Raw genomic sequence first — 20,641 nt, 5'->3', positions numbered from 1 at the left:
CAAATTTCTTTACAACTTAACAAAACTGACACAAGAAAAAAACAGAAAATCTGCAGTCACAGACCTATTGAAGAATTAAATTCATCTTCAGAGAACTTCCAACAAACAAAACTCCAGGTCCCTTGTTTCAGTAATGCAATACATTAAACATTTATGGGAAAAAAACCCCACTAATCTTATACAAAGCTTTTTCATAAAATCGAGGAAGAAGGCATACTTCTCAGTTCATTTCATGAGGCCAGCCTCACTGTAATGTAAAACCTAACAAAGATATTACAGAAAAGAATATTATAGACCGAATTCCTTTGACTACAGATGCAAAATTCTTAACAAAATATTATCAAATTGAATCTAACAATGTACATAAAAAGAATATTTCATGTCCAAGTGGAATTTATCTCAGAACTGCAAGATGTTTCAGTATTTAAAAAGTAATCAATGCAATTCAACATACAAAGAGAACAGAAGAGAAAAAAACATTTTTAATAGATTCAGACAAAGCATTTGAGAAAATTCAATCCCTCATGATAAAAATTCTCAGCAAACTAGGAGAAGAAGAGACTTTTTTCAATCTCATAAAGGGCATTTATAAAAAATTGATAGGTTAATTCACACTTGTATCACTGAATAGTGAAACAGTAAAAACTTGTCCTCTGAGATTCAGAAATGGTTCATTTCTATTGAGCCATTGTACTAGAGGTCCTAGCCATTGTATACAGTTAAGAAAAAAAAATAAAATGCATAAAGTTCAGATAGCAAGAGGTAAACTGTATCTATTTACAGATGGTGTTACTGTATATGTAGAAAAGTGCAAGGCATCTACAAATAACTCTTAAAACAATAATCACAGGACAGATTATTACATAAAAATCAAATGTATTTGTATATACTAGTAGCAAACAGTTATAAAAAGAAATTAAAATAAAAACAGTTAAATTTGCAAAAGTGTAAAGAACATAAAATACTTCAGCATAAGTTCAACAAAGGACAAACAAGACCTCTACACTGAAAACTACAAAATGCTGCTGAGAGAAATTAAAGACGACCTAAATAAATGAAGACCTATATCATGTTCAGGGATTGAAAGTCCCAATAGTGTTAAGATATCAGCCATCGCCAAGTTGATTCACAGAATCAAGGCAATCACAATAATAATCCCTTCAGTGCTTTGTTTTACAGAAATTGACCAGCTCATTCTAAATTCATATCGAACTGAAGCTTGGAAAAAAATACAAAGTTAGAAGAAATGATACACAACTTTGTAAAAAAAATAAAGGTCTGCTAGTTTCTTAACCACTAAACATATACCTACAAAAACTGTGACGTGTCGAAGATTTTACTATACTTCAATCTAATAAGTTAGTCTGCCACGGCTTCTTAGATGCTGGCAGAAGTTATGGGACTTGAGTTAGAGAAAAAGAACAGTTTATTAGTCACAGTTATGGCAGTAGTCAGAGTATCAGCCAGTGTCAGTCCCCACGCCCTAATCACAGGGTGACATGAAGAGGACCAGGTGACATCTGCACATATGGTAGGCTGGATTCCAGGGGAGGAACCCTTTAGGAAAGACCTTAGGGAACCCAAATCTTTTCCAAAGGAAAGTAAGCCTGCCTGCCCCTTGCCCTGGAAGAAGACATTACACTAGACAGTAAACAAAGTTACCTCTTGTCCTAGAGGGAGACACCATATCTTCCAAGACTGTTCACAAATACAAACATTCTTGACGAAATAGCCTGGAATGAATGCAGTTGGTGCCCCTGCTCGTCAGATCTACAGAAATGTGAGAAATCATGTTGTCTCTCAACATCACCTACCTTACAGACCCAACAATTCTACTCCTAGGCATTTACCCAAGTGAAACAAGAACCTATTCCCTCTAAAACACTTGTACAAGAATGTTCATAGCAGCTTTATTTGTAATAGTCAAAAACTGGAAACAGCTGAGGTGTCCATCAATAGGACAATGGAGATGCAAACTGTGGTACATGGCACAAAAGGGGACTCCTTGGCAATAAAAATGGAATGAAGTACCATGCATGCGATAATATGGGTAAGTCTCAAAAGCACTGTACTGAGTGAAAGAAACCTTACACAAAAATGTGCAAACTGTACAACTCCATTCATAAACATTCTAGAACAGGCAAAACTAATTTATAGTGGAAAAAGATCCGAACAATGGTTGCCTCTGGGGGTGTGGGAGCAGGGAATGGTTGGGAAGAGTCATGAGGGAATTTTCTAGGGTGACAGAAATGTTTTATATCTTGATAGAGCATTGGGTTACACATATATCAAAACTCACTGAATGGGACACTTAAGATTTGTGCATTTCATTGTATGTAAATTTCATCTCGAAAGGAAAAATTTTTAAAGAACCACAAATATTAAACTCTAGTTAATGGCATGCATCCAAAGGATTTAGGCGAGACGGGACTGACGTCTGCAATTTACTGTGAAACGCATTAAAAAAAATAGATTGATGGGTGGATAGACAGATAAATGGTAAAACAACTATAGTAAACTGTGAATTGTAGAATCTAGTGATGTGTTCACTGTAAAATTATTTAACCTTTTCTGTATGCTTGAAATTTTTCATAATAAATTCCTGGGGAAAAAAATAAAACATCAGAAACCAAGAGAGAGGGGAAAAAAAAAGACCTCAAGTCTGTTTGACTCCATAACCCAATCTCTCAACTATTACATGTTGTTTCTTCCTTATGAATTAAACTAAGCCAAGCTGCTCTTCTTACCCCATCAACCCCACATTTTCTCACCTCCTTGCCTGTGTCTATGCTGTTTCCCTACCTGTGAAACTCATTACCACTAATTTTTCATGAGCGATCCCTACTAAATTTATTAGCAGAAAATCCATTCTCTTCTTCCTTTCAGCAATTCCTTCCTTTACATTGTCCAAGAACCTCAGGAACTTTTATAGTCCAGAAGGGTGTCAATCTGATTTCCCACCCAAGCAGACAGAGAACTAGGGACTGATCAGTCTTCTATGACCATGTTGCCATTGAAGACTGGTCCTACAGGTCCAACGCTTGGCTGCTATGGCAACTCACTGTGGTCACTGAAGTCCTTTGGAGCAGGATGATCTTAGTTACTCAGGATTAAGCTCTGAAATGCTTAGGTTTGCAAGATGGAACTCAGAGCCTGAGTTTTTAGGCTTATTTGAAGTCTAATCCTCCCAGCAGCACTGAGTCAGGATGGCTTATGATACCTGCCAGCTCTTGGCCCCAGAACTGCTGTCTATTTTCTGTCAAGGGTGATAGCAGTTTTCCTATACACCTTCAAAACACAAAGAATCTGATTACACTCTTTTCCCCAAACTGTGGGTCTATATATCATACTTCTAAGTGAGTAATAATAACCACAGTACTACTACTAGTATTAATAATAATAATAATAGTAATAATGGTTCTTGGTGACTCAAAAGTGATTTACTCTTCCAGAGAAACTTTCCAAGTGATTTTGAGATTCTCATACCCACCCCAAGTAGGGGGAATTGGAGGGACAGGGAGAACGGAGGTGTGTGGGACGTACTACCTTCAAGGATTCTAAAAGCAATATTATTCACTTCTCAGGCTGAAAAGTAAATTTAAAACACAATGTTAGTCTCTGATGGCGTATTCCACTACTTATACGTATAAGTACTTTCACACGTTGATGTTACGGTGATTAGTAAAATATAAATTAATTTAAAGGCATTGCTAATTTACAGTGACTTTTGTCATTTCCTATTTCTCAATAAATGGGTATCAAAAGGCCAGCAACTGTCATGCATGTGTGTGGAGGTGAGGAGGAGGGATAACGATGCAAATTTTAGGATATTAGGATAGTGTTTACACTCAAAACGTTTGTGCCATTCACCAAATAGGATTCCTCTTATTTCACCTCATACTGTTATCTCATTATTTTTTGAGCCTCTTCCATGTGCCAGGCAGTGTACTTAGGTGCTCTACCTACTGTGATGAGAAAGACACTTCCCCTGACTTCAAGAATCCCAAAGGCCAGCTGGGGCAGCCACGAATTAGCCATCACAGTATGAGAGGTTAGCGCCACTGTAGGGAAGGACAGAGTGCTAAGGGTACCTAACTAACCAAAGGAGCCTCCAGCAAGACTTCGCAAAGAGGGCTATGTTTAAGTTCAGGCTTGAAGGATACGCATGAGTTAGCCAAGCAAAGAAGAGAGGAAAGTATGTTCTGTAGTAGACCGAGGGCAGGGCTTGGGTTATGGCTAGAGACAAGAGGAGGAAAGGAAAGTTGAAAGAGCTGAAAGCAGCCCTATCAAGCTCGGGTGTAGCATCCTATCTGAGGGAAGGGGGGACAGATGAAGTTGGAGAGGTGGACCATAGTCCGATAACAAGGTGCTTTCAGAGCTGCATTAAATTTGAGAAAACTAAGCTGCAGAGACGTACCAAGAAACTTACTCAACGGTATAGAGTAAATGTGGCACAGAAACCAGCCTGCACTCCTGCCTTTCAGGTTTTAAACCCAAAGCTGCCCACTGACTTCCCCAAGACAGGTATAAGGGCACATTTCCCCAGAATGAGGGTGACATGCAGGGGACCCAAACCCAAGCCCGTATCATTGACTAAGCACAAAGAGTAGGCAAGAACGTGTTGGTCCTTATCACCCACCCGGGACCCTCGGGGCTAATTAATCATGCTGACAGCTCCCTGGATGTAGTCAGAGGATTATTTTTTTCCTGAATGCTGCTAGTTTAACCTGAGGCAAGACTTTCCTTCATGACACCAGGACGAAGCCTTGTTGAACATGATGAATGTATTTTGGAAAAGAATAACATTTTGATAAAGGCCCTTGCAATCAGCCTCCAGGTTAGAACAGTGTGGTTTTCCTTGCTTGTTTTCACAGTCATCTTACAAGAAAGCCAGCTTTATCTCTGGGCTCTGAATCAACTAACCTAGAGAGGGCTTTATGATTAAAAATCAAGTAAATACCTTGCCCTGGTCTCTGACTTTTCATAAATAATTATGGCTGGAGCTGCCATTTAGATTCCAACTTTCTTCCAAAGCCCAGTGTGTATCTCACTATTCCAGTTTCTGACTCCCCAGCAGCCCCTGAGGATCACGATTTGGGTTTCAACTACAAAGAGGGCTTCTCCATTGCCCAGAAAACAGATGTTATACGAGCTTTGGAGGCTTTTTGCTGCATGTTGTTATTTTAATCCCAATTTTTTGGCATTAAATGTGACCTTTTTCTCATTCATATAATTCTCCATTTTCTTATTTGAAAAATGCTTCCACATGAAGAGGAAGAAGAGGAAGAGGAAGAATCAAGAAACAGCCATGGAGGGAAGGAGGAAGAAGGTGACTTTCAGGAAGCATTTGGAAACCTACTCATGGGAAGAGGAAGAGTCTCCTTTTGGCTGCATACCAGTGGAAGGGCTGCCCACCCCAGATCTGTGATCTTCCAGGGACCCCCCCGTAGCCTGGATGCCCCTTAGTGGGAGTAGGAGGAGGGGGACCAGGAAGAAGCCCAGTTGGGCAGGTCCCATGAAAGCCAACGTTGGCAGAAGGCGATCTTCATCTCCAGCCCAAACTCTGGGCTCCTAACTGGCTTGCCAACTCTACTGCAAATGCAGATTCCAAGGCAGAACAAAAACAGATGTCGGAAGCCAGGGTATGGGGTAGGGTTCTGCAAATCAGCTAGGAAAATAAGGACAAAATGGTGGGTCAAGACTATGAAAGGAGATTACTTAGAACAGGGACTGCTAGCTTGTTGGTCTACATGAGGGAATCAGCAGGACGTATACTGTATATGCTCACAAGCACATGCCCACACACGTGCACACACACACACAGGTGTAGATAATAGTCCCTAAAATACAACAACCAGCTAATATACACCATGATTAACTAAGGATTGGGTTGAGCCTCTCTTTAATTGTATCTGCCTCCTTTGCCACTTCCGTTTACAAACAATGTACTTATATCAGAGACTATTGCTACTAGTCATTATTAGCACACCTAGATGCATTATGTTTAAGCTTTGAAAGCTAAAAGGGAAACAAGGCCTTATACAGGTATATATTCTTTATCCCAATAATTCCACTTTATACTAAAAATTTATACTAAGGATATAACTGAACATACCCAAAGATTTATCTACAAGAGTATTGCTATAGACTAAACGTTTGTGTTCTCTCAAAACTCTTATGTTGAAACCTAATCCCCAGTGTACGGTATTTGGAGGTTGAGGCCTTTGGGGGGTGATCAGGTCATGAGAGTGGAGCCCTCCTGATGGGATTAGTCCTATAAAAGAGGCCTGAGAGTGCCCTTGCCCCTTACAACATGTGAGGTCGCAAGGAGAAATCAGCAATCTGAAACCCAGAAGAGAGTTCTCATCAGAACCCAACCATACAGGCACCCAGATCTTGAAGTTCCAGCCTCCAGAACTAGGAGAAATAAAGTTCTGTTGTTTATAAGCCACCCAGTCTATGGCATTCTGTTATAGCCATTCAAATGGACTAAGACAAAAATTGATGACAAAGTAATTTGTAATAGAAATATCCAACAATACAGGATTAGTTAAATCACGGTACATCATAAAAGTCAAATCTCAAGCTATTAAAAATTACATTGGGGCTTCCCTGGTGGCGCAGTGGTTGAGAATCTGCCTGCCAGTGCAGGGGACACGGGTTCGAGCCCTGGTCTGGGAAGATCCCACAGGCCGCGGAGCAACTGGGCCCGTGAGCCACAACTACTGAGCCTGTGCATCTGGAGCCTGTGCTCCGCAACAAGAGAGGCCGCGATAATGAGACGCCCACGCACCGCGATGAAGAGTGGCCCCCACTTGCCGCAACTAGAGAAAGCCCTCGCACAGAAACGAAGACCCAACACAGCCATAAATAATAAATTAATTAATTTTTTAAAAAATTACATTGTTGGAAAATATTAATTCATTTAAGCAGATGAGAAGTATTTATTTGGCACCAACAATATATGAAATATGATAAAGTAGAAAAAACCAGCAGGTTATAAAATGGTAGTCATAATACGCTTACATTTTCTTAAAAATTTATAAATACATGTATAAAAATGTCTGAAAGATAGACAGCAAAATGTTAGTCAATGTTAGATTGGTGGGGCTATAGATCACTTTTCTTTTAATTTATAATGAACATATATAAATTATGTAGCCAGAAAAAAATAATACAATTTTTTTCAAGTCAATTGTTTTGTTTAACCATACATAATAGACCTGATATGAAAGCCTATAAAGATTTTGACATTTAATGCTGAAGTGTTCTCCAGACAGACTGTCCCAGCTCGCCCAATTCCCCATAACCTTAAACCAGAGGTATCATTATTATTTTTAAATCTGTACCAATTTGATGGGGAGCAAATGAATAGTCACCCCAGTCTTTTAATCTGCCCTTCCTTGATTTTCTCATGAGGTTGAACATGTGTTCATATGACTGTCGACCATGGGTAGGTTCTTTTGTTAGCGACAGGTCTGTTCTTTAAGGTTACAGAAACCTCCCCAAACTCAGGCATGCTTAGATTCTGAGCAGCTGAGCCCAAGCATCCAGCCCTCCGGTGCTACCTCCCAGCTTCTCCCAGGCGTTCGTTAGATCAATGACTTTCAGCCTTGCCTACATATCACAATGACCCGGGGAGCTTTAAAAAGACTGAAGCCCGGCTCTTACCTCCAGAGTTGCTGATGTAACTGATCTAGGTGCAGCCTAGGCAACAGGATTTTTTAAAGCTCCCCAGGTCATTCTTTTTGTTGTTGTTGAAGTATAGCTGATTTACAATGTTGTGTTAGTTTCAGGTGTACAGCAAAGTGATTCCATTATATAGATATAGATAAATATAAAAGTTATACATATATACACACATATGTATATATTCTTTTTCAGATTCTTTTCCATTATAGGTTATTACAAGATATTAAATATAATTCCCCAGGTCATTCTAATGTGCACGAGGCTGAGAACCACAGCTTCACAGAGGCTCTGCTAATGGCGTTCTAATGAGCATACTGAGATGCTGGAAAATGCCTTCCATTAGCATCTACACCTGCAGTGAAGAGCAGGACGATGAAGATGCATACAAAAGACAGAGACAAGGAGGGAAACAAATAGATTCATCTCCAGCGTCATCTCATTCTTTTAACATATTGGCTCAATAAATATTTGAGCATCTACTAGGACAGTAATAACGGTGCACATTTATTGAACATTTATTATGGGTCAGGCTTTCTTCTAAGCCCTTTACATATATGCCTTCAATAATCCTAGGAGGCAAGTACTCATCTTATATAGGTGAGGAAACTGAGGCACAGAGAGGTTAAGTTACTTGCTTACAGTCACATAGCGATTAAGGAGTAGAGGCAGGATTCGAACACAAACAAGTTAGCTCTGACGTTCATGTCATAACACCACATACCAGATGCTGCAAAGGCAGCTGGTACATCATAGTACAAAACAAAACAGTTAACAGTTCCTGTTATATGTCTTAAAGTTTACTGGAGGATTAGAGAGTAAATGAATAAACACACAAGATCTGAAGGAAAAGCACAAAACGCTATAAAAGAATATAACCGTATACTCACGTTCAAAGCAGCATCATTCACAATAACAAATGTAATATAAAAGATGGAAGCAACCCAAGTGTCCATCCACAGATGAATGGATAAAGAAAATGTGGTATACACATACAAAGGAACATTATTCAGCCTTAAAAATGGAAGGAAATACTGACACGTGGTACAACACGGATGAATCTCGAAGACACTATGCTAAGTGAAAAAAGCCAGTCACAAAAGGACAAATACTGTATGATTCCACTTATATGAGGAATAGAGTAGTCAAATTCTTAGAGACAGAAAGTATAACGGTGGTTACCAGGTGCTTGAGAGAAGGGAATGGTGAGTTTTTGTTTAATAAGTACAGAGATTCCATTTTGGAAGATGAAAAAAAGTTCTGGAGATGGATGGTGACAACAGTTCCTCCAGAATGTGAATGTACTTAATGCCACTGAACTATACACTTAAAAACAGTTAAGATGGTAAATGTTTATGTTCTGTATCTTTTACCACAATTTTTAAAAATAAAAGTAAAATTTTTTAATTATAAAGACTATAACCAGAGACACCAAATTTGGTTGGGGAGGGGAGTCAAGGAAAGTCTGTTTCAGGAGGTAACATTTAAAGTGAGACTTGGGGATCAAAGGATCAGTTACTAGAAGAGTAGAGAGAGGTTATTCTGAACAGAAGGAACAGTATATGCAAGGGCCCTGGGGCAGTAAGAATGGTGGGGGGAACCTAGTGAGTGAGGGCAGCAAGGTGTGAGGTGAGGCCATGCAGGGCTTCTCAGACCACAACAAAGAGCTTGGAATTTATTCTAAATACTTTGGGAAGTCAGAGATGGATACTGAACAGGGCCATGGCACAATTTAACAAGATTTGGGTTTTTTTTTTTTTTCTTTTCAGTTTAAATAAATTGTGTTAAAAAGAATCTACCGATTGTTAAAAAAATAAAAAAGGTAAAAATTTTTTTAATAAATTTTTTAAGGCTTGCTTTATGTTCTTTAAAGCTCTAGCCATCTGCCCTAGGAGAGTGACTTGGAGGAAGACAAGTTAGAAAGCAATCACCACAGTATCAGTGTAGATGATGTCACATTTGGACTGAGAAAAGTGAGGTTCAGAGAGGTTAAGTAACTTCCCAGAGTCACACAGCTCTCAGAACTCAGAACCAAGGTCTCCAACTCCAACACGTGCATTGTTTACACTTTGCACATTTTAAAAAAGGAAAGAAATCAGAATACACAAGAAAGAAGATACATCATAGTTCAGACCCTCTTGAGAGAGAAGCACCATTCCATTCCACTGCTCCTCCACAGATATTTCGTACTTATAGATGCAAAACCAAGCAATCTGACCATAAAATGGGGTGGAGAAGGAGAGAGACACACAGAGAGATGGAAAAGCAGAAAATGAGAAAGGAAAACTTTGACACTTACTCCTCTGGTTGATGTCCTCTCTGAGCCAGACAGCCGCACCTTTACTAGACTCACCTGGGGTGCCATCAGCCAGTTAAGATCCGAGAGCCAGAGTCCAGAGGCTGCCCAAGGAGCCATTTGAGGCTATGCACGTGCTGGGGCAAACTAACCCAGGAAGAGTTCTGAGGCCCACTGGCAGCTTCTCCGTGGAGAACAGCAGGCAGCAGGGCAAACTTTGAAAACTTGGGGGGTCTTCGGGGTGCTGGGGCTTCATTAATTGCTTGAAAAACAAGAATAACAAAAAGGATTAGTGAATACATCTCTGGAAAAAAAAAAAAAAAAATCCCTGGCAGTGCTGAGTCCCCTGTCCTGGGATGAGGTCATGTACCAACAAACACAGAGCAAAACCTCAACTTACTGCAACCCAACGGTCAGAAACCCTTGATCACTGGGCTCATTTGCCATCCTCTACATGAAGGAGAAAAGGCAAATCCTTTAAAATATAATAATTTGGGTTAGAAATTTATCTCAAACAACTTCCAGGGGCTCTACTTAGCTAAAGGTCCAACATAGAATCAGAGAGGTTACAGCTGAAAGAGACTCCAGCAAGGGTCCCTGTACAACTCCTTCATCTCAGAGGCAAGAAACTGCAGCATGGGGAAAGGAAGTGACTTGTCCAAGGTCACATCATTTCCTACTGCCCAGGCCATCCAGGGCTCCTTCTAACACTCTCTATGCCACTCCACTCCACCCCTGCATCTGACCCGTAGTCCTATGAAACAGCAAAAACACTGACCTACACCTGAAACCAAGGTAATCATCGGGTAGATCCATTAAACCTGTAACCGGCCTTCTCTGATCCAGCTTGCTTTGTTTTTACAAAATCCTGCTCGTCCTCCAAGCCTCACATGGCCTAAACAAGATGTTTGCCCAAGTTGTTTTACAGAAATTCGGAGTCAGCGGCGTCCAGTTCCAACTCGAGCTGGTTAAAACGAGTGGAGACGCCCAACCCACCAACTGGGCATGCGCGAATGTCTGTCAGGTGACCTTTTGACGTCAGAGGGCCCAAAACTCTGCCCTAAGAGCGTGGACTCTGTCCCAGGAAGAAGCGTGTAGCTTAGTTGCGCCTGTGCAGAACCACAGACGACCGTAACTTTACTTCTGATCAGCTTTCCCCACGCTCCCCACGCCTCAGCTCTATCCATAAATACCCCTTAAATCTACCGCCGCCTTCCTGCAGGTGCGCTGGAGATCTGTGCTCCCGTCTCCTCGCTTGGCTGCCCGGTGAACTGAGCCCTTTCTGTGTTGCAAAGCTCAGCATCTCTGCGTTAGGCTTGCTGCGTGGGGGGCAAATGAACCGAGTTCCGTAACGTGCCCATGCAGCTCCCCACTGTATAAGATATTCTCTTCGTTTATTTTTCTTAGCTCTCTTGTAGAGGCAGCGGGGCTGATAGGACAGGATTGTGCCCTCACTTGTCTTGGCGGGAGTTCTATTGGGTTGGCCAAGAAGTTCGCTGGGTTTTTCTGTAAGATGGCTCTAATAGTGCTTTGTCTTGAACTTCATTCGAAACAATTTTACTAGATTGTATTGTGACAGGTGTCATATAAGCATGCATTTAAAAAAAAAAAAACTTATCAGCTTACCGAGTGACCTTTGGAGGTTTGGGCTCTGTTCTGCTGAGAAAAGGAGGAATATTGCAGTGGAAGATATTTGGGCTGCAGTGGTGGATACTGAGATAATGCCCTGATTATCAGTCTGCTTGCCACAGCATAGGTGGCCCATAAGTAATAGGAAGGGCAGGAAAACTTTCCACAAGGATGGCTGAAAATATTTCTGATTAACCCCTAATCAGGAAAAAAATTGGATCAGGAGAACGCCCTTTGGGTTATCTGAGATTGTGCTGTAAATACGAGATTTTCACTCATTTCGGGTTGTGGGTGGGGAACCAAGGAAGATACAACCCTTCTGTGGCCCAAGCTGACACACTGAACACTTTCAAGCATGAGAAAAGTTGGAATTCAGCAAGGGCATTTTGACAGCACTGAAATTTATGTCTGCCTGGGAGGAGATAGTACCCCACATTTTTAAACAGTTTTGGTCAGGGGAGAAAAATGTAAAATTGGTCGCTAGCTAATGAGGCCTGATCATCCTTTTATGGTGCCCTAGTATGCAATTAAGGTTAGCTTCGTGTAAACTGCCAGCACACTCAGACTTTTAACAGCCTTATGTATGTCAGGAAGGAAAATAAATAGTCAGCTGTTTGTCTTTATGTGGGGAAATTATTGAGATAAACAGCTTGGGCCTGACAGGTGTGACTTCTTGCGGCTTAATGTGATGGATTTGCCAGTGGCAGCTGGAGCTGATAGCACCAAACTGTTGATAGAAGAAAAACACTGTGAAGATTCTGACAATTATATAAGTGCCAGAGCCAGGCAGGGTCTGGTGTTTGACTGTGAAGCACTCAGACTTTCAGGGTTTGGGAGTGGGGAAGGAACAAGAATGCAGAGATAGACTTGTTCTGCAGAGTAGGTGGAATCCTCGAACTCCAGAGGAACTTAAGCCTCTAGGACAGGGAGGCTTAGAAAAGTCTAGTGACTACCCAGCTGTTCAGAATTGGGCCCGGAGTCTCCCGGCCCCTGCTACTTGTTACCAAACTTGGGTCATTTGCAAGCAGTGAAGTTAATTTACTGACACCGGGTTGTGGTGAAGGAAAGTGCAGCGTTCATTGCAGGGCACCAAGCAAGGAGTCCAGGCAGCCAGTGCTTAAAAGACACCAACTCCCAGATGGCTTTCAGAGAAAGGGTTTTAAAGACAAGGTGAGGGAGGGGAGTGGTGCAGTGTGTGATCAGCTCGTGAACATTCTTCTGATTGGTTCCTCATGCGGTAATTGGGAGTCAACATCATCAACCTTCTGGTTGCAACCCATCTGGGGTCTACTTGCTTGTGGGCAGCAAACAGTTAACTTCTTCCACCTGGTGGGGATTTCAGTATCTGTGAAACAGCTCATAGGACGTGGCTCAGAATATTATCTGTAGCCCTTAAGGAGGAGCTAAATGTCCTTGACTTTAATGGCTAAATTATTATTTTTTCTTGCTTGACTCTTTTCCTGTGTTTCTGCATTTTCTTGCTTCTGATTAAATTTATTTGTTGGAACTCAGAAGGTCTAGGAGGCTAAAATTTTACTACAAACAAGAGGCACACAGACATGGGGGGGTGGCTCTGTCCTGGGAAGGCCCCATAGGGTCTTGCTCGGTTACATTTCCACTATTCCAAACTGCTAAGAACCCTGCAGCATCATGAACTGATGGATTCAGACTTAAACTTGGATTTGGTCCTGCTTTTGCCACTATCTCCTTGCCTGTGGTCACCCCCTCTGTCACCTCATTGTAATTCATATTCTTCACCACCCCTGGAATTTCCTAAAATGCAGATCTGAGCCAGTCTCACCCCCTGTCCCCAGTTTAAAACCCTGTAATAACTCCCCTCTGCTATCAGGATAAATGTGTAACACAGCTCACAAGGACCTTCACAAACCTGGCCTATGCTTTCGTCCCCAGCTTCATAATCCCCATTTCCACCCACCCAAACTCTATAGGCCAGTCATCCTGAATAATCTGCTCTTTCTGCAAACAGAGGATTGTCAGATAAAATGCACAATGCCGGGTTAAGTGTAAATATCAGAGCGACAATGAGTAATCTTTATAAAGTATGTACCATGGAATATTTGGGATATCTGACATTCAAATTGACTGGAAGCTCTCTCTTTTTATTTGCTAAATCTGGCAGTTTTGCTTCAATTGGACCCTGATTTTTCCTCACCTCTGGGCTTTTTAAAAATGCACCAACCTTTTGCTAGAACACCAAGCCTTTCCTCTGTCATAGCTTGGCTAATTTCTTGAGTCAGGGACACCAAAGCTCCATGTTCACCTTCCATAGTGTAAAGTTGTCACTGGGCTGTGGCTACCAAGTCAGCAACTGTATTTCTAAGCCCCCTGCATCCAGGTGGGGCCATGTGACTAGATCTCACCAGTGGAATGTGAGTTTAAGCATGCCTGTCACTTCTGGGCCAAAGTGGTTAAGAAGCAGGTATGTCTTCTCCCTATATCCTCATCTGAAAACCACACGTAAGGACTCCAACGTCTTAGGGGATGGTGGAACTATAATAAGATGAAAGGAGCTGGAACCCTGAATCACTGTAAGAAAGACCACCCACAGACCAATCACATTGTCAGTTACACGAGTGAGAAGGAAACGTCTATCATGTCACTGAAATGTGAGGGTTTGCTTGTTGCACAGCTAGCGTTCTCTTAGCTAATACATGCATTCTTTGGGTGTTTGACATTTCTTCCTCATAGAGGGTCCCTCAAATTGGGTTAGTGACCCCCTCATATGTGCTCCCATAACACACCCATTCTTTTCTCAGTGACATGTACCATGCTGTTATAATAGACTCTTGTCTATCTTTTTTCCTACCGACAAAGTGTTTCTTGGAGGTAGGGACTAGGATTGTCTTGGCCACAATTATATCTGCAAAACATAGCATTGTTGAATGAATAAGTAGTTTATTCAATTCTGTTCTGTTTCCTTATTTTTTTATTTTTACTTTTTTATAAATTTATTTATTTATTTATTTATTTTTGGCTGCTTTGGGTCTTCGTTGCTGTGCACGGGCTTCTCATTGCAGTGGCTTCTCTTGTTGCGGAGCACAGGCTCTAGGCATGCGGGCTTCAGTAGTTGTGGCACGTGGGCTCAGTAGCTGTGGCTCGTGGGCTCTAGAGCGCAGGCTCAGTAGTTGTGGTGCATGGGCTTAGTTGCTCCGTGACATGTGGGATCTTCCCAGACCAGGGCTCGAACCCGTGTGCCCTGCATTGGCAGGCAGACTCTCAACCACTGCGCCACCAGGGAAGCCCTGATGTCCACTTTTAAATGTCCTCTTCTCTCACCACATGTGAATTAAGTGAGGCTTCTTTCATTGTCAGCCTCAAACCCCAACACTGTCTAATTGAAGAAAAACATTCTGGAAAAATATGTTGGGAAGCTCCTAGGATTGGAGGAATAGACAATCCAGAATTTAAAAAGCAGAAACAAGCACATTCCCTGAAATACAGAAGCACATGTTTATGTTCCTTCTCATTTGGGTGGACTCTTCATGTGACCCAGTGCCCCGATTTTTAGTCTCTGTCTCTCTGTTCAAGCTTCATATTCCAGGTGGGAAGAAGCTGATTCCTCCAGCTTGTAAGGTATTTCTACTCCTGGACCAGTTGTCTGTGCTGGGGACAGAGAGTGGCAGCGACGTGGTGGCCGGTACATTGTAGAAAACCTGGCAGCTGCTCCACGTGGTTTCCCTACAGCAAATCAGAAATTTTGTTTAGAAACTATCTTCCTCCAGTATTGTGAGAAAATAAGAGCAAGTGCCTACTGACAAGGATTCTTCAAATCTTTAAAATTATATTATTTAGCTATTCTTTAGGTTGCCTCTTACAGAATGAAACTAAATTTTAAAAAGTACTTCTAAGTTCATTCACTTTTAAAGTGAATAGTGCAGGCACACGCTTTGTGTTAAATACTAAGACACCTGTTGTATCTCTTGTTATCTCATCCTAATCAATAAAGTTTATTTTATACGTATCCAGGCAAAACAGTGTGTGGTTCTGGATATATTTTATTTTAAACTCAAAGACTACTATTTATACATTATTCATAACTTCTTTGGATGTAAGTACAGAATCTAAGGTTTGGTTTAAGCCAAATCAGGGTTTGTTGGCTCACATGAAAAGTTCAGAGGTGGTTGGCTTTAGGCACAGCTTGATCCAGGAACTTAGAAAATATTATTGGAGATCTTCTTTTTCTTCACTTCTTGCTGATATTTTTCTGTGTTAGCTTCATTTTGTAGATACACTCTCTCTAATAAATGAGCAGATCTCCACTAAGAGGCCATCATATACATTATTCTACCATAAGAACCCCTGACCAATTACTGTTGTAAGAGGGTGAAACGGTAGGTTCTAGCTTGGGGCTCCTGCCCATTTCTGTGGTGGGGAAAGTTGAGGGGGTGGGTGCCATGAATCAACGATTTCCAGCCCATCAGAACCACATGCAGTGGAAGGAGTGTCATTCCCTGATGGAAAATATGGTTCTGGGAAGTCAAAAATGGCAGGTTTTCACTTTGCTATATTCATAACTCCTGAATTACAGATTTGGGGGGAATCTTAAAAATCATGTGTCTGCCACATCAATTTTAAAAATAAGGAAACAGGGGCTTCCCTGGTGGCGCAGTGGTTGAGAATCTGCCCGCTGATGCAGGGGACACGGGTTCGAGCCCTGGTCCGGGAAGATCCCACATGCCGTGGAGCAACTGGGCCCGTGAGCCACAATTACTGAGCCTGCGCGTCTGGAGCCTGTGCTCCGCAACAAGAGAGGCCGCGATAGTGAGAGGCCCGCGCACCGTGATGAAGAGTGGCCCCCGCTTGCCACAACTAGAGAAAGCCCTCGCACAAAAACGAAGACCCAACACAGTCATAAATTAATTAATTAATTAATTAATTAATTAATTAATTTTTAAAAAAGTGGACATCAGATATCATTGCTCCTGGGGTCCATCACCCGTGCCCTCCCACCAGCAACCTGCTTGAGACTGAAGCGCTCCTCTGCCCTCTGCCATGTTGAGGGCCAGCCCACCTCCCACCATCACCAGTGTCCTGGAATCCAAGCCCCCAACTCCCCTCAGACATGTAATACTTTCCAGAGTTGCAATTTGTTATATTATGATACATTGTCATGCAAAGTAGTTGAGCTATTCTGTCTCAAACTTCACTGTAGACTAGCAGTTTAACTTGACCTTGTGTACGCCAGTATGTTATGTTTTTCACAAAATAAAAGACCAGCCTTACTCCAAAGATGAATTCTGCTTCTATCCGTACAGGGAAAATAACCTGTGGCAGCTTTAGAATATCAGTTTGTTCCTGCTTCCAGCCTAAAGATTTCAGAGCTATTGGAGGTCAGACTCAGTACCCGCTTTGCATAGAAAAGCCCGGTTCACTTCCCTATCCTGGAACACCGAATGGCATCCAGGGAGACACACCCGGACGTCTTGCTTCCTAATTTTCTCACAAAGTTGTTTCCCTCCCTTGAGAATTTGGTGCCCCCTGTGATGCTTCCGGCTTTTACTGGTCCCGTGACACCGGGCATCACCCTGAGCTCTTTTTGTTCTCTCCAAGCTCCATCAGTAGTTCAGAGCCAAGGAGAATAAACGCTTCTCCCTGTCTCCAGACTCCTTCCAGGCATCCGGTGATCCTCACGTGGCTGAGGTGGACAGGCCGCACGGCGACAAGCGAATGAGAAACCGGCCTCTGTTCGGGGGATCTGCTGCCCGGTGTCCCTTGCAGGCCAAGGAGCAAGAATAGCTGTCCAGCAAGGAGGCCAGTGCATGCCCAGTGCAGACAGCGACAAAGCAGCCCTCCCTGCTCACCACGCCTTCTGCCCTCTGCATCACTCAACCACTGCCAACAAGGAGGAGGGACTGTCTTTCTTCACCGAGTAGGTCACATCGAGTTGGCCCACAAAAACCACCCGAAGGCCGTGTCCACACTTGGACAGTCATCGTGGCACAGGGGCCAGTCAATCTGAAAACAGGGACTCTCACTCAGGCGTCCTGGGGTTTGGAGAAGGAAAGGAACCAGTGAATGTCTGATTGGCTGCCAGAGTGTGCCTCAGAGCCATAGTGTAGAAGAGGTAGGGGCTGCAGCTCCTCTGCTCTACCAAGTGTTTGGAAATCACTTCATATTTGAAGCTACTTTCCTGACTGTAAATTGAGCTGGTTGGACCAGATCTTGGAATCGCAGAATATTAGAGAATGACTGGTGAGCTAAACCAACTCCTTTATACCACAGACGAGTAAACTGAGGCCGATTTCATATATTTCGCATATATTTCTTGAGCCTTACTATGTGTCAGGTGAAGTGTTAGATGCTAGGGATAAACCAGTGAGTGAAAATACATACAGCCCCTTCCCTCAAGGTGCTTGCAGTAGAGTGGGGATGAGAGAGACATTGAATAATCACATGTATGAATATCTAACACAAGCTGGGCTCTGTGAAGAGGGACTCGGGATACCAAGAACATATTTTAGATCTAAGACCTGAAGGACTGATAGGCTTTAACTAGATAAGGGAGTGGTGGGTAGGGAGGAAAAGCAGAGAGAAAGCGTGTGCAAAGGCCTTGAGGCAGGAGAGAACAAGGGACTTTCAGGACCCTGAGAGCAGCCAGGGTGTGAGAAGCTAGAACAGAGAAAGATAGGCAAAGAGTGGAGCAAGATGAGGCCCAAGAGGGAAGCAGAGACACACATCCAGGCCAGGGTGTGAAGGGGTTACCATCACAACAGGTAAAAGTCTAAAATGGTTCTTAAGATTCCAATGCCCTGTGATCCCTCCCTTTGAGTATAGGCAGGCAGGACCTGTGAATATGATGGAATGTTACTCCTGCCATCGTGTTGCATTAAATAGCAAAAGGCTTTTGCAGCTGTAACTAAGATTACTGATCAGTGGCCTTGGAACAAAATCAAAGGGCAGTTATCATGGGAAGGCCTGATCTAATCCAGTGAGCCCTTAAAAGAGACGAGAAGCAGTACAGACACTCCTGCTGGCCTGGAAGAAAGGAACTGGCCATGCTGTGAGCTGCCTATGGAGGGTGCCATGTGGCTAGGTCCTGAGGGAAGCCTCTAGGAGCTGAGTAAGCCTTGGGCAACAGCCAGCAAGAAAATGGAAACCTCTGTCCTATAGCCTCAAGCAAATGAATTCTGCCAACAAACTGAATGAGTTTGGAAGGGGATCCTGGGCTCCAGGTGAGACCACAGCCTCAGCCAACACCTGGATTTCAACCTTGTGAGACCCTAAGCAGAGAACTTGGCGACCCTATGCACAGACTTCTGACGTATAGAAACTGGGAGATAACAAGTGGGTGTTTTAAGTCCCTACGTGTGTGGTCATTAGTTGTGTGGCAATAGAAACTAATACAGCTGTTTAAAGATTTGGGTACTTACCTTTAGAACATTAGGAAGTCATTGGAGAATTTTAAAGAGGGGCTGGGAGGGGGTAACATAATCACACTGGATTTCTGAAGATTTCTTAGGATCCTATATGAAGAATGAACTTGAAAGCAAGAGTCCAGTGAGGAGGCAAGAGACAGTGGTGGCTCTCATGGTGGAGCCGGTCACAGAGGCAGGCAGGAAAGATAGACGGTAACAAAGGAAAACCCTCAGAGTCTTATCTTTTAGAAATATATACTGAAATATTTGCTTCAAAATAATCCAGAAGTTTGGTGGGAGAATAGATGAAACAAAATTTGCCATGTTTTAATAATTTTTCAAGCTAATAGTTGCATCAGATTTATTATACTAGTATCTATTTTGTATGTATATAAATATATTGATTTTTAGTTAAAATATATACACACTGAAACACAGATCTCAAGAGTACAGGTTGAGGGCTTCCCTGGTGGCACAGTGGTTGAGAGTCTGCCTGCCAATGCAGGGGTCACGGGTTCGAGCCCTGGTCTGGGAAGATTCCACGTGCCGTGGAGCAACTAGGCCCGTGAGCCACAATTACTGAGCCTGCACGTCTGGAGCCTGTGCTCTGCAAAAAGAGAGGCCACGATAATGAGAGGCCCGCGCACCGCGATGAAGAGTGGCCCCCACTTGCCGCAACTAGAGAAAGCCCTCGCACAGAAACAAAGACCCAACACAGCCATAAATAAATAAATAAATAAATAAAAATTAAAAAAAAAAAAGTACAGGTTGATAAATTTTGATGAGCGCATATACTTATACTTACATGACCCACACTCTCTATCACCCCCGAAAACTCCCTCCAACCCCTACCCAGCTAATCTCAGCCCTCTATCCAGAGGCAGCTACTGTTGTTCTGATTTCTATCATCATAGATTAGTGTTACCTATTTGAGAACTCATAAATTGAATCACGTGACATGTTCTCTTTTGTGTTTCGCTTTTTTCACTGAATATAATGCCTTTGAGACTTATGTTGTTGAATCTATTTCTAGTTAATTATTACTTATTCCATTGTATGAATGTTAGTTTTAATTCTATTGATGGACAGACATATGGATTATTTCCCTATTTTAGCAATTCTGAATAAAGCAGGTATGGAGTGTACTTGTGCAAGTCTTTTATAAGTTTTAATTTCTCTTCAGTAGATTTTCTGGGTAACTGGTAAATGTATGTTTAGTTTTATAAGAGACTGTCATACAAGTTTCCAAAGTGGAGGAAACTTTTTACACTCTCACTAGCAGTGTATGAGAGTTCCAGCTGCTTCTGCTAAAGTAACAGGAAGAAATCAGAAGGGAGGAGAGGGCTTTCCTTTGGCATGGCCTCTACTTTCACAATCAAATAGATCCTAATGTCTTTCGTTGAGCGTAAAGGGAGAAATGGGCATGTGAAGGGTTGTCAGAAGTATGAGGAGAGGGATGGTTTGCAATAATCATTTTAAAAAAAAATGGAAAGGTGAACTGACTTATTAGGATTACTGGGGACACTGCAGAGACCCATTTGTTGTTGGTAACGATGAATTCAGTGATGCCACTTGATTCACTCTTTTTCCAGCAGTACACACAGTCACTTGAAATTTGGATTCATCCAAGGTCTGGGTGGGATATATAGAT

General features: G+C 42.3%; 1 long non-coding RNA gene across 1 annotated transcript in view; it reads right to left on the bottom strand.

Moving 5' to 3' along the window:
• The window catches only part of LOC137775530 (uncharacterized), a 134,003-nt gene that overhangs the window by 83,640 nt on the left and 29,722 nt on the right, over nt 1-20,641 (bottom strand). The window contains exon 2 of the long non-coding RNA XR_011076040.1: nt 10,043-10,247. This is a non-coding gene — a long non-coding RNA (uncharacterized lncRNA). The remainder of the gene's footprint in view (nt 1-10,042; nt 10,248-20,641) is intronic.

The sequence above is a fragment of the Eschrichtius robustus genome, chromosome 13, assembly GCF_028021215.1.
Source record: "Eschrichtius robustus isolate mEscRob2 chromosome 13, mEscRob2.pri, whole genome shotgun sequence".
NCBI classification, from domain to species: Eukaryota; Metazoa; Chordata; class Mammalia; order Artiodactyla; family Eschrichtiidae; genus Eschrichtius; species Eschrichtius robustus.
The sequence above is the reverse complement of the archived record's forward strand: the minus strand, read 5'-3'. Positions and strand labels throughout refer to the sequence as shown.